Here is a 10,388-nt window from a genome sequence, read left to right on the forward strand (position 1 = left end):
CAGACAGGATGTTGCAATGCTCCCCTTACAGGATGTGGGAAGTCAGGGAGCCCTTCGGTGTCCCTGACAACGACACCTGCCAGAAGTTCATCCAGCTGCAGCTCCTGACAAACCGCGTTAGGGAACTGGAGCAGGAGCTGGATGACTTCCGGAACATTCGGGAGAATGGGGAGTTAATAGATAGTAGCTTCAGGGAGGTAGTTACGCTAAAGGAGCAGGGCACAGGTAATTGGGTTACCGTCAGACAAGGGAAGGGGAAGGGGCAGGCAGAGCAGGGTTCTCCTGCGGCTGTACCCCTCAACAAAATGTATACCGATTTGGGACCTGTTAGGGGGACGACTTACCTGGGACAAGTTGCGGCAGCCGGATCTCTGGCACTGAGTCTGGTTCTGCAGTGCAGAAGGGAGGGTGGAAGAGGAAGAGAGCGGTATTGATAGGAGACTCGATAATTGAAGGTACAGACAGGAGGTTCTGTGGTCGTGACAGAGAATCCAGGATGGTTTGTTGCCTCCCGGGTGCCAGGGTCAAGGATGTCTCTGATCGCTTGCATGACATTCTGATGTGGGAGGGGGGTGGGTGATCAGCCAGATGTCGTGGTGCACATCGGTACCAATGACATAGCAAGGAAGAGTGAGCTGGTCATTAAGAGTGAGTATAGGGAGCTTGATAGGAAGTTGAAAAGCAGGACCTCGAGGGTGGTAATCTCAGGATTGCCACCTGTGCCACGTGCCAGTCAGGGTAGGAATAGGATGCTCTGGCGGATGGACACGTGGCTGAGGAAACAGCGTAGGAAGCAGGGTTTCAGAATGCAGGACCATTGGGAACTCTTTTGGGGTAGGTGGGACCTGTACAAGAGAGACGGGCTACACCTGAACTACAAGGGGACTAATATCCTTGCAGAGAGGATTGTTAGTGCTGTTGGGGTGGATTTAAACTCGATTTGCAGGGGTATGGGAACCAGAGTGCCAGAGCAGATGGTGGAGCGGGATCTGATTGGTAAGTGGGAGGCCTTCAAAGGAGAAATTTTGAGAGTGCGGAGTTTATATATTCCTGTCAGGATTAACGGCAAAGTGAATAAGAATAAGGAACCTTGGTTCTCAAGGGATATTGGAACTCTGATAAAGAACAAAAGAGAGATGTATGACATATATACGAAACAGGGAGCAAATAAGGTGCTTGAGGAGTATAAAAAGTGCAAAAAAGTACTTAAGAAAGAAATCAGGAAGGCTAAAAGAAGACATGAGGTTGCTTTGGCCGTCACGGTGAAGGATAATCCAAAGAGCTTCAACAGGTATATTAAGAGCAAAAGGAGAGTAAGGGATAAAATTGGTCCTCTTGAAGATCAGAGTGGTCGGCTATGTGCAGAACCAAAAGAAATGGGGGAGATCTTAAACGTCTTTTTTGCGTCTGTATTTACTAAGGAAACTGCATGAAGTCAATGGAAATACGGCAAAGTAGTGACGTCATGGAATCTATTCAGATTGAAGAAGAGTAGGTGCTTGCTATCATGAGGCAGATCGGAATAGATAAATCCCCCGGACCTGATAGGGTATTCCATCGGACCTTGAAGGAGATTAGTGTTGAAATTGCGGGGGCCCTGGCAGATATATTTAAAATGTCGGTATCTCCGGGTGAAGTGCCGGAGGACTGGAGGATAGCTCATGTTGTTCCGTTGTTTAAAAAAGGCTGTAAAAGTAATCCGGGAAATTATAGGCCGGTAACTTTGACGTCGGTAGTAGGTAATTTACTGGGTGGAGCACTAAGAGGAAAGATCTACAAGTATTTGAATTGACAGGGACTTATTAGGGAGAGGCGACATGGTTTTGTACGTGGTAGGTCATGTTTAACAACTCCATTAGAGTTTTTCTAGGAAGTTACCAGGAAAGTGGATGAACGGAAGGCAGTGGATGTTGTCTACATGGACTTCAGTAAGGCCTTTGACAAAGTCTGGCATGGGAGGTTAGTTAGGGAGATTCAGTCGCCAGGTATACATGGTTAGGTAGTAAATTGGATTAGACATTGGCTCAATGGAAGAAGCCAGAGAGTGGTAGTGGAGGATTGCTTCTCTGAGTGGAGGTCTGTGACTAGTGGTGTGCCACAGACATCAGTGCTGGGTTCATTGTCATTTGTCATCTATATCAATGATCTGGATAACAATGTGGTAAGTTGGATCAGCAAATTTGCTGTTGAACAAAGATTGGAGGTGTAGTGGACAGAGAGGAAGAGTTTCAAAGCTTGCAGAGGGATTTGGACCAGCTGGAAAAATGGGCTGAAAATGGGAGATGGAGTTTAAAACAGACCAGTGTGAGATATTGCACTTTGGAAGGACAAACCAAGTTAGAACATACAAGGCAAATAGAAGGGCACTGAGGAGTGCAGTAGAACAGAGGGATCTGGGAATACAGATACAAAATTCCCTAAAAGTGGCGTCATAGGTAGATAGGGTCGTAAAGAAAGCCTCTGGTATATTGGCCTTTATAAATGAAAGTATTGAGTATAAGAGTTGTAATGTTATGCTGAGGTTGTATAAGGTATTGGTGAGGTCGAATTTGGAGTACAGTATTGTGAGCAGTTTTGGTTACCAAATTACAGGAAGGAATTTAATAAGGTTGAAAGACTGCAGAGAAGGTTTACAAGGATGTTGCCGGGACTTGAGAAAGTGAGTTACAGAGAAAGGTTGAATAGGTTGCGACTTTATTCCCTGGAGCGTAGAAGAATGAGTGGACATTTGATAGAGGTATACAAAATTATGATGGGTATAGATAAAGTGCAAGCAGGCTTTTTCCACTGAGGTTAGAGGAGAGAGAAAAAAAAACAAAGGAAATGGGTTAAGGGTGAAGGAGGAAAAGTGTAAAGGGAACATTGGGGGTGGGGGGCTTCTTTGCACAGAGAGTGCTGGGAGTGTGGAGTGAGCTGCCAGAGAAAGTGGTAAATGCGCGCTCATTTTTAACATTGAAGAAAAACTTGGATAGGTGCATGCGTGAGAGATGTATGGAAGGATATGGTTCAGGTGCAGGTCAATGCGACTAGGCATAAAAATGGTTCGGCACAGCCAAGAAGGGCCAAAAGGCCTGTTTCTGTGCTGTAATGTTCTATGGTTCTATGGTTCTGTGGTTCTCATCCTTTACTGAAAATAAACCAGAGTGGATAGTCCATCACTGAACTGGCTCCCCAACCCACTGTTTCAATGACGGTACAGCTCACTTATTTCTTCATTTTAATTATTTATGTATATTTTAATTTGTATTTCCTTATTGGATAGTTGTCTATCGTTGAGTGCAGCATTTTTGCAGCTTCCCTGGTGGTCTAGTGGTTAGGATTCGGTGCTCTCACCGCCGCGGCCTGGGTTCGATTCCCGGTCAGGGAATTAGAATATTTCTTACTATAATTTATTGTACTCACTGTAACTTACCGTGTTTACCAACCTACTGTAACAACAACAGCATTTCCGTCTCTGTTTTGCCTACATCCTCCTGAATCAGGATCATAGGACCATATGATACAGTAGAATTACCTCGCTTGGCCTATCAGGTTTGCTTCGCCATTTCGTGACGGATGATCCATTGTTTTCTCAGCCCCATTCTCTCTGTATCGTTTTGTATCCTGATCAATGAAATATCTATGAACATCTGTCTTAAATATACATACAGACCTGAACTACACAGCTGCCCGTGGCAACAAATTCCACAGATTCACCACTCTGGCTAAATAGCTTATTCCTCATCTCCGTTGAAAAAGTATTCCCTCTATTCTAAGGCTGCGTCTTCTAGTCTTAGACTCTGCCACCACAGGGAACATCCCCTCCACATCCACTCTATCAAGGCCTTTCCCCATTCCATAGGTTTCAATGAGGTCACCCCTCATTCTTCTGAATTCCAGACACCACAGGCCCGGAGCCATCAAACTCTCTTCATATGAGAAGCCATTCAATCCTGGAATCATTTTCATGAACCTTCTTTGAACCCTCTCCAGTGGCAGCACATGCTTTCTAAGATAAGGGACGCAAATCTGCTCACAATGCTCCGTGAGGCCTCGCCAGTGCCATAAAGTCTCAAAATTACATCCTTGCTTTTATACTGTATTGTTTTTTGAAATGAAGGCTGACATCGCATTTGCCTGCCTCACCACAAACTCAACCTGCAAAATTACCTTTAGCGAATCCTGCACAAGGACTCTGAAGTTCCTTAGCGCCTTCGTTTTGTTTCTCTGCATTTAAAAAAGTAGTCTACTCTATCATCCCTTCTACCAAGGTGCATGTCCGTACATTTCTCTGCACTGCATTTCATCTGCTACGTCTTTTCCTGCTGTCCCAAACTAAGTCCTTCCTTGATCTCTCTATTCCCTCAAAGGATGCCCTGCTGCTTTCACTCTGAGGAATCTGTGTATGTTGAGTGGGGTGAGTCGATCATTCCTGGTGCCTGCACTGGAACTGTTGGAATGTTTCATTAATCAGGTCTGCTTTAGCGCTGGGATCAAAGACCGTTTAATGACAATATTCTGTGTCCATTTAGCGCTCGAGTAAGTCTCTTCATCTGATCTCTTTGCCATCCATCTGCATGTGCACCAGCCGGACAGTTTCATTAGAAAGAGGACAGTCAACATGCCTCTGTCCATTCTGATTCCGCCTGCTGGCGGTTGATCAAACTCTTCTTGTTTGCACATGTGTCCCGGTGATGGAAGTACCACGTGATTCCATTGCTCTGCATGGCCCATAAGAAGCGGAAAGTGAGTCACAGACAATCTGATTGCTCAGCAAAATGACAGTATCTCCATCTCCTGATCACAGCAGTAGTTGGCTTCGTAACCAAGCATTCTCATTTACCATTAACTTCCATATCATGTCTATCCAATGATACCTGACGCATTCCACTGATGAGGGTCGTGAGGAAATTATGAATTGATACAGGCTCTTCGGCCTAAAATCCATTCCGACCAACATGACCACCAGCGAATCCTAGTTTCCTGCGGGCGGCCCATATTCATCCAACCCCAGGCCTTCCGTGAAACTGTTATACCTGCCTAATCTACTTTTGGCAGCTCATTCCACATATTCATGAAACCTCTTTGTGAAAACGTTGCTACTCAAGTGCCTTTCAAAGCTTCCCCTCTCACTCTAAATCCATTTCCCGCGTTTTGGTCTCCCCTGCTCAAGAAAGACTGCTATCACTGACGTTATCTCTGCCTTTCCTCATTTAAATCGCATCCTCCTCCTCTTGTAAAGAACTAATGACAAGCTTGGACAAACCCTTAATATAACCCGATTCTTCCTGCCCTGACAACGTCATTGTATAACTTACTCACACTCGTTCAAGATTGTCGGGATATTTTCTCTCATACAGCGTCCAAAACGGTACATGGCACTGTATCCACAAGTTCAACAGCGACCTATACAACTGCATTATAATGTCCCAAATTATGTTCCTTCCTGTTGCCCTGGATCAGGAAGGCCGGCGTGAGAAAACGGCTTTTCACTATTCTATCGACCTGTGACGCCGAAATCAGCGAACTGTGCACTTGTGCCCTGGGTCCCCCGTGTCAATTGCACTCTCTAATACCAAGGCATTTACAACACAAGTGCTTTGCAAATTTGATTTCCAGAATGCAGCACAGTGTACTTATCTGCATTGAGATCCATTCGCCACATCTCCGCCCACATCTCTAACTGATCTAGATAAGCCTGTAATCTGCAATAATCATCAACAGCACCGCAAGCAGCAGGAAATCTGCAGATGCTGGAAATTCAAGCAACACACATCCAAGTTGCTGGTGAAAGCAGCAGGCCAGGCAGCATCTCTAGGAAGAGGTGCAGTCGACGTTTCAGGCCGAGACCCTTCGTCAGGACTAACTGAAGGAAGAGTTAGTAAGAGATTTTGAAAGTGGGAGGGGGAGGGGGAGATCCAAAATGATAGGAGAAGACAGGAGGGGGGGGGGGGGGGGGATGGAGCCAAGAGCTGGGCAGGTGATTGGCAAAGGGGATATGAGAGGATCATGGGACAGGAGGCCCAGGGAGAAAGACAATTGGGGGGTGGGAACGCAGAGGATGGGCAAGGGGTATAGTCAGAGGGACAGAGGGAGAAAAAGGAGAGTGAGAGAAATGATGTGTGTATAAAAATAAATAAAGGATGGGGTACGAGAGGGAGGTGGGGCATTAGCGGAAGTTAGAGAATTCAATAGCACCGCCTAATTTTGCGTCATGCAGAAACCTCCTGATCAAGACGTGATTTCACATCAAATTTGCCGACATAGATAACGAATAACGAGTAAAAGCGACCACTGTGGCATAGAAAAGTCTTCGATATCCAACTGACTGCAGCACCTCCTGGCTTGCACTCTCCAGTTCCTTCCCAACTCTTGCCCCATTCCCAGCTCCCCACACTGGTCATCTACCCTCTACCTTCAGCTCAGAGTCAGTGTGTGGATCCGAAATGTGTACTGTTTCCGTCCACAAATTCTACCCGACCCGCTGTCCACTGTACCTGGAGAGATTTGTTCTGTATGACATTTGTTTGATAAGGAGAGCATGAATTTGAAAAGTATCCCAGGTTCGGAGTCAATAAACCCCAGAATAACTGTGTGAGATCTTACAGACAGTAACCTTCAAGAAAATACATTTGATCTTCTTCACTACTCACTGCATCTCAATCCTTTGCCTACTGAACACTCAGAGATGCTGTCTGTCTGTAGACAGGATGACCATACATTGCCCACATTTGACTCTAGTCCTCATTACTCACCACGACTCCTCTGGCCTCATCTGCTGAAATCTCAGTGAGTGCTCTCAGGTCCAGCCGAGTTTATTGCCGTGTGCCCAGGGACGGTGAGGTACAGGGACAATGAAACACTTGCACCCACATTGCAGACGCGTAGAGACAGACAGTACGCGTAACATAAATTATACAATGCTGCATCATTAACAAAGGATAGATATAGTTTTGTACCATTTTCAGACTAGGAAATGATTCCTCGACAGACTATTGACATAGATTGGGAATAATTCATCTCCAAGCATCTGTCCCTATTATATCCACTGGGATAGCATGCCGGCCCAAGAAAGGCCTGCTTATTCCTTTTCATTAAACACCCAGACAACAGAAAGAAGGGCAGGCCTATCGTCCTCTTCAGCCAGCCCTGACATTCAATAGGATCAGCCTGGCCCAAACATGCTCTCAATCCCACTCCCCATTCCACATTTTCCCGTTCAAAGTCTTCCGGTGTCCTCCACCAAGTCTTCTTCCTTCTCCTGAGATGAAAGCATATAAACTTCTGTCCTCCGTCTTTAATTCGATGCTCTGATAACGCCCCAAACTTTGGACAGAAGCATATAGATAGAAATATCATTAAAAACGGGACGTTGTTGAGTTTTGCTCCGGATTGACAGGACTTAAAGCAGGCAGAACCAGTCAGAGTCTGCGGGAGAAAAGAAGTCCTGGGTGAAACTGTTTCCGCCATTGGTTAACACAATAGATTGACATCCACACACACCAATTGGAGTAAGCAGGTTTCACATCATTTGAGGAGTGTTGCCTTGTGCGTTGTTGGCTGATGTCCGGCGCGTGCACAGTCTGTACACCGCATCAGGGACAACCTGCGAGGGTGATATTGACGGAAGATCAGCGAACCTGCTTTTGTACGGCAACAGGCGGGTGACTCGTCGCTCAAGGGAGCAATGGAGAGTCTGTAGAGTGAGTGACATGAAACGGGAAAAGTTCTTCCCGGTCCTGCTTGCACCGGTCTGCGCAGTTCAGCGACAGTGTCATAATCCAAACATTCCCCTCCCCTTCAACCTCGGCTGGACAGCATTTCTTATTTAAATATGTGGATAGTTTATTGGTTCAATATTCAAGTTTTTTCAGCTAATTGAAAATTTTACACGGTGGTCGTCTCCTAAGGGAGCACTGAAGCAAAGTTCCGGGAACAGATTTGTTGGAAAAACGCGACTCCTTCATGTCCTGTCTCCTGTTCTCCCCGACATTTCAACACCAGTTCACACCCTCTCCCCTACACTCAACCCCAGCTGTCTTGTTTTCTAAACCTTTGCTTCAGCTTGTGAGGGAAGTGTGGGTGTGAGGAATGTGTGTGTGTGGGGGGGTGGAGTTAGAGAGAGCGAGACATGGAATAAGGCAGGGAAGAGAGGCACATTGAAGACATGGCAAGATTGATAAATGGAGTAGTGTGAAAGGAGGAGAGGGAGAGGTACAGGGCAATTTCCCAATTTCATGTTCATTTTGGGCCACCTTTCTCCGCAGTGTTTTCCTGACTATCAGAGAGCAATATTTCACCCCAACAACAAAACGAAGTTGATCTTTCCGTCCGTTTATTCAAAGTCGGAGCTGGTGGGCTCGTAAGTATTATCACCCTTCGGACTGAGGAGGGGAAATGGCTCATGCGTTTGCACATGACCGTCCAACAGAGGGAGCGAGTGAGGGCGCAACGTTATAGTTATTGATACAAATCCAGTTTCTTCAACTATAAAAGCAATTAACATTAAATTGGTGTCATTAATTCTTAAAATTCCAAACTCAGTGCTGATTTGGGTGCAAGATAAATCGTCCGCACTCTAACTGAAGGAAGTACCTTGGTGAACGAAGTGAGGTGTTCTGCATCCATACAGCTGTAGAACACACCAACGTCAGTCGTCCTGTTTCTACTCAAAATCAATGGTTAGACACTCGGTTGCAAATTTAAAAAATACCGTAGCTAAATAAAGAGTTCTGGCGTGTCCATTTGGCTCGTTTCCACGTATCCCCACCTATCAGCAAGTAGATATTTCATTGCACTTGTGCGTTCACGTAGATGTGTACATTGATATAAATTCGTGTTCACTTTGAGGTAATCACCAATTACCTATAATACATGTCCCCCTCGATTAGACCCGTCACCAGATGCGGGTGAATTAAATCACTGTCATTAAATTTTGCGCAGTGGGAACTCATCGGGTCGACCAGCATCTGCGGGTGTGGTGTGGAGGGGTGGGTGGGGGCCGTAATATTCAATATTTTCCTTTGAAAAACTGAATCAGGAACCTCGGTAATCTCGTGTTCATTCACATGATTGAACTGACAGAAATATGGAATGGTTATCAACTCCACGAGTTCTCGACTCTCGCCAGCCGAAGGAACAGGATTTATCGAAGAACGTGTTACCGGCTCCAGTGTTGTGCTGGAACTCAATACATCGGCATTCAGGTCGGTAATGAAACTCGGATCGGGAAAGTGCCGCGTCGGACAGAGCTTCGATCTCATAACCTGAGACACCCAGGCTGAAAACTAGTATCTGGTGCTGTGTCGACGTTGCTCCTTTGCAGATTTGATGAATTTAGATCAGGAAGCGTTAGGACAGTTTACTATTGTTCCTCATTAATGAGCTGTCCGTTCTGCTGAGCGTGTGAGGCTGATGACGTGACGTAGCCGGACAACGGGCTGCAATGAGAATATTTAGGCTCCGACAGGTTAGTTGAGTGAGGGGCTCAAACTGGACGGCAGCGTTTATTGCAGGAATGTGTGAGTCTCATGTACTTCGTTGGGACTGGTATTAAATAAGGACGAAAGGTTCCGGTAAGACTATGAAGGGAAACTGTTCACGAAACAGTGATGGCGAGCCGGTAGGTGGATCAGGTAGTTTTTCAAGGCAACTGCAGATTGTAGTTTATTGTAACTAGATTGGAAATTAGAAATAGAGAAACCATTGTCATATATTTGTACGGGGTTGCTGAGGTCGGCGCTGGTGCGGCGACGATAATTTTACTTCGCTTATTTGCTGAGGTACGGTAGCACTGGAGAAACTCGGAACAATTTGAGTGACTTACCTTCCGTGATGAATGTACGTGCTCTACCGAACAACTGAAGTTAAAACTATAAACTGCAGAATAGAGAATTAGGGCTGAATCTAGGGTCATGGCTGAGACGTGAAGTCGAGGAAAATTAATTCAAGGTATGAGGAATTATCCTTTAAAACCGAGTTAAACCAGAATAACCACACATAGATTCCTGATACAATAAAATACTCCGCGAGATATGGTTGTGGATATTATAACACAGGATGCTACTTCAAATAGGACATGGATGCATTTCTGAAACATTAAGGACATCTAGGATTGTGAAAAAGGCAAGAAGACAGTTTGAAACGTGGGGAAGCGCAGTCATGATCATACGGTATAACCGGACGGAAGCCATCTGTAACTGGCTTGGACCCCAGACTGGAAGGAACGTTTCGGAATTTTCTATTCAGTAGCTAATTAAACTCATGGGACTGACCTCCTCGGCTGACGTTCGTACAGAACGGCGATTAAAATGCCAGGACCCTATTATCAATTAAATAACCTCAGGCTGACGAATAGTATTGCTGTCAGCAACTGTACTGCATGCAATATCAGGGTTTGGGTCATCTGT

The 10,388-nt window shown here is 45.6% G+C and overlaps 1 non-coding gene across 1 annotated transcript; it reads left to right on the plus strand.

Annotated features, from left to right (window-relative positions):
- The first annotated feature begins 3,295 nt into the window (after nucleotides 1-3,295).
- trnae-cuc (transfer RNA glutamic acid (anticodon CUC)) lies at nucleotides 3,296-3,367 on the plus strand. Its single transcript has one exon. It is a non-coding gene; the product is annotated as a tRNA-Glu (tRNA).
- The last annotated feature ends 7,021 nt before the right edge of the window (nucleotides 3,368-10,388 follow it).

This window comes from Mobula birostris, chromosome 13 (genome assembly GCF_030028105.1).
Source record: "Mobula birostris isolate sMobBir1 chromosome 13, sMobBir1.hap1, whole genome shotgun sequence".
NCBI lineage: Eukaryota > Metazoa > Chordata > Chondrichthyes > Myliobatiformes > Myliobatidae > Mobula > Mobula birostris.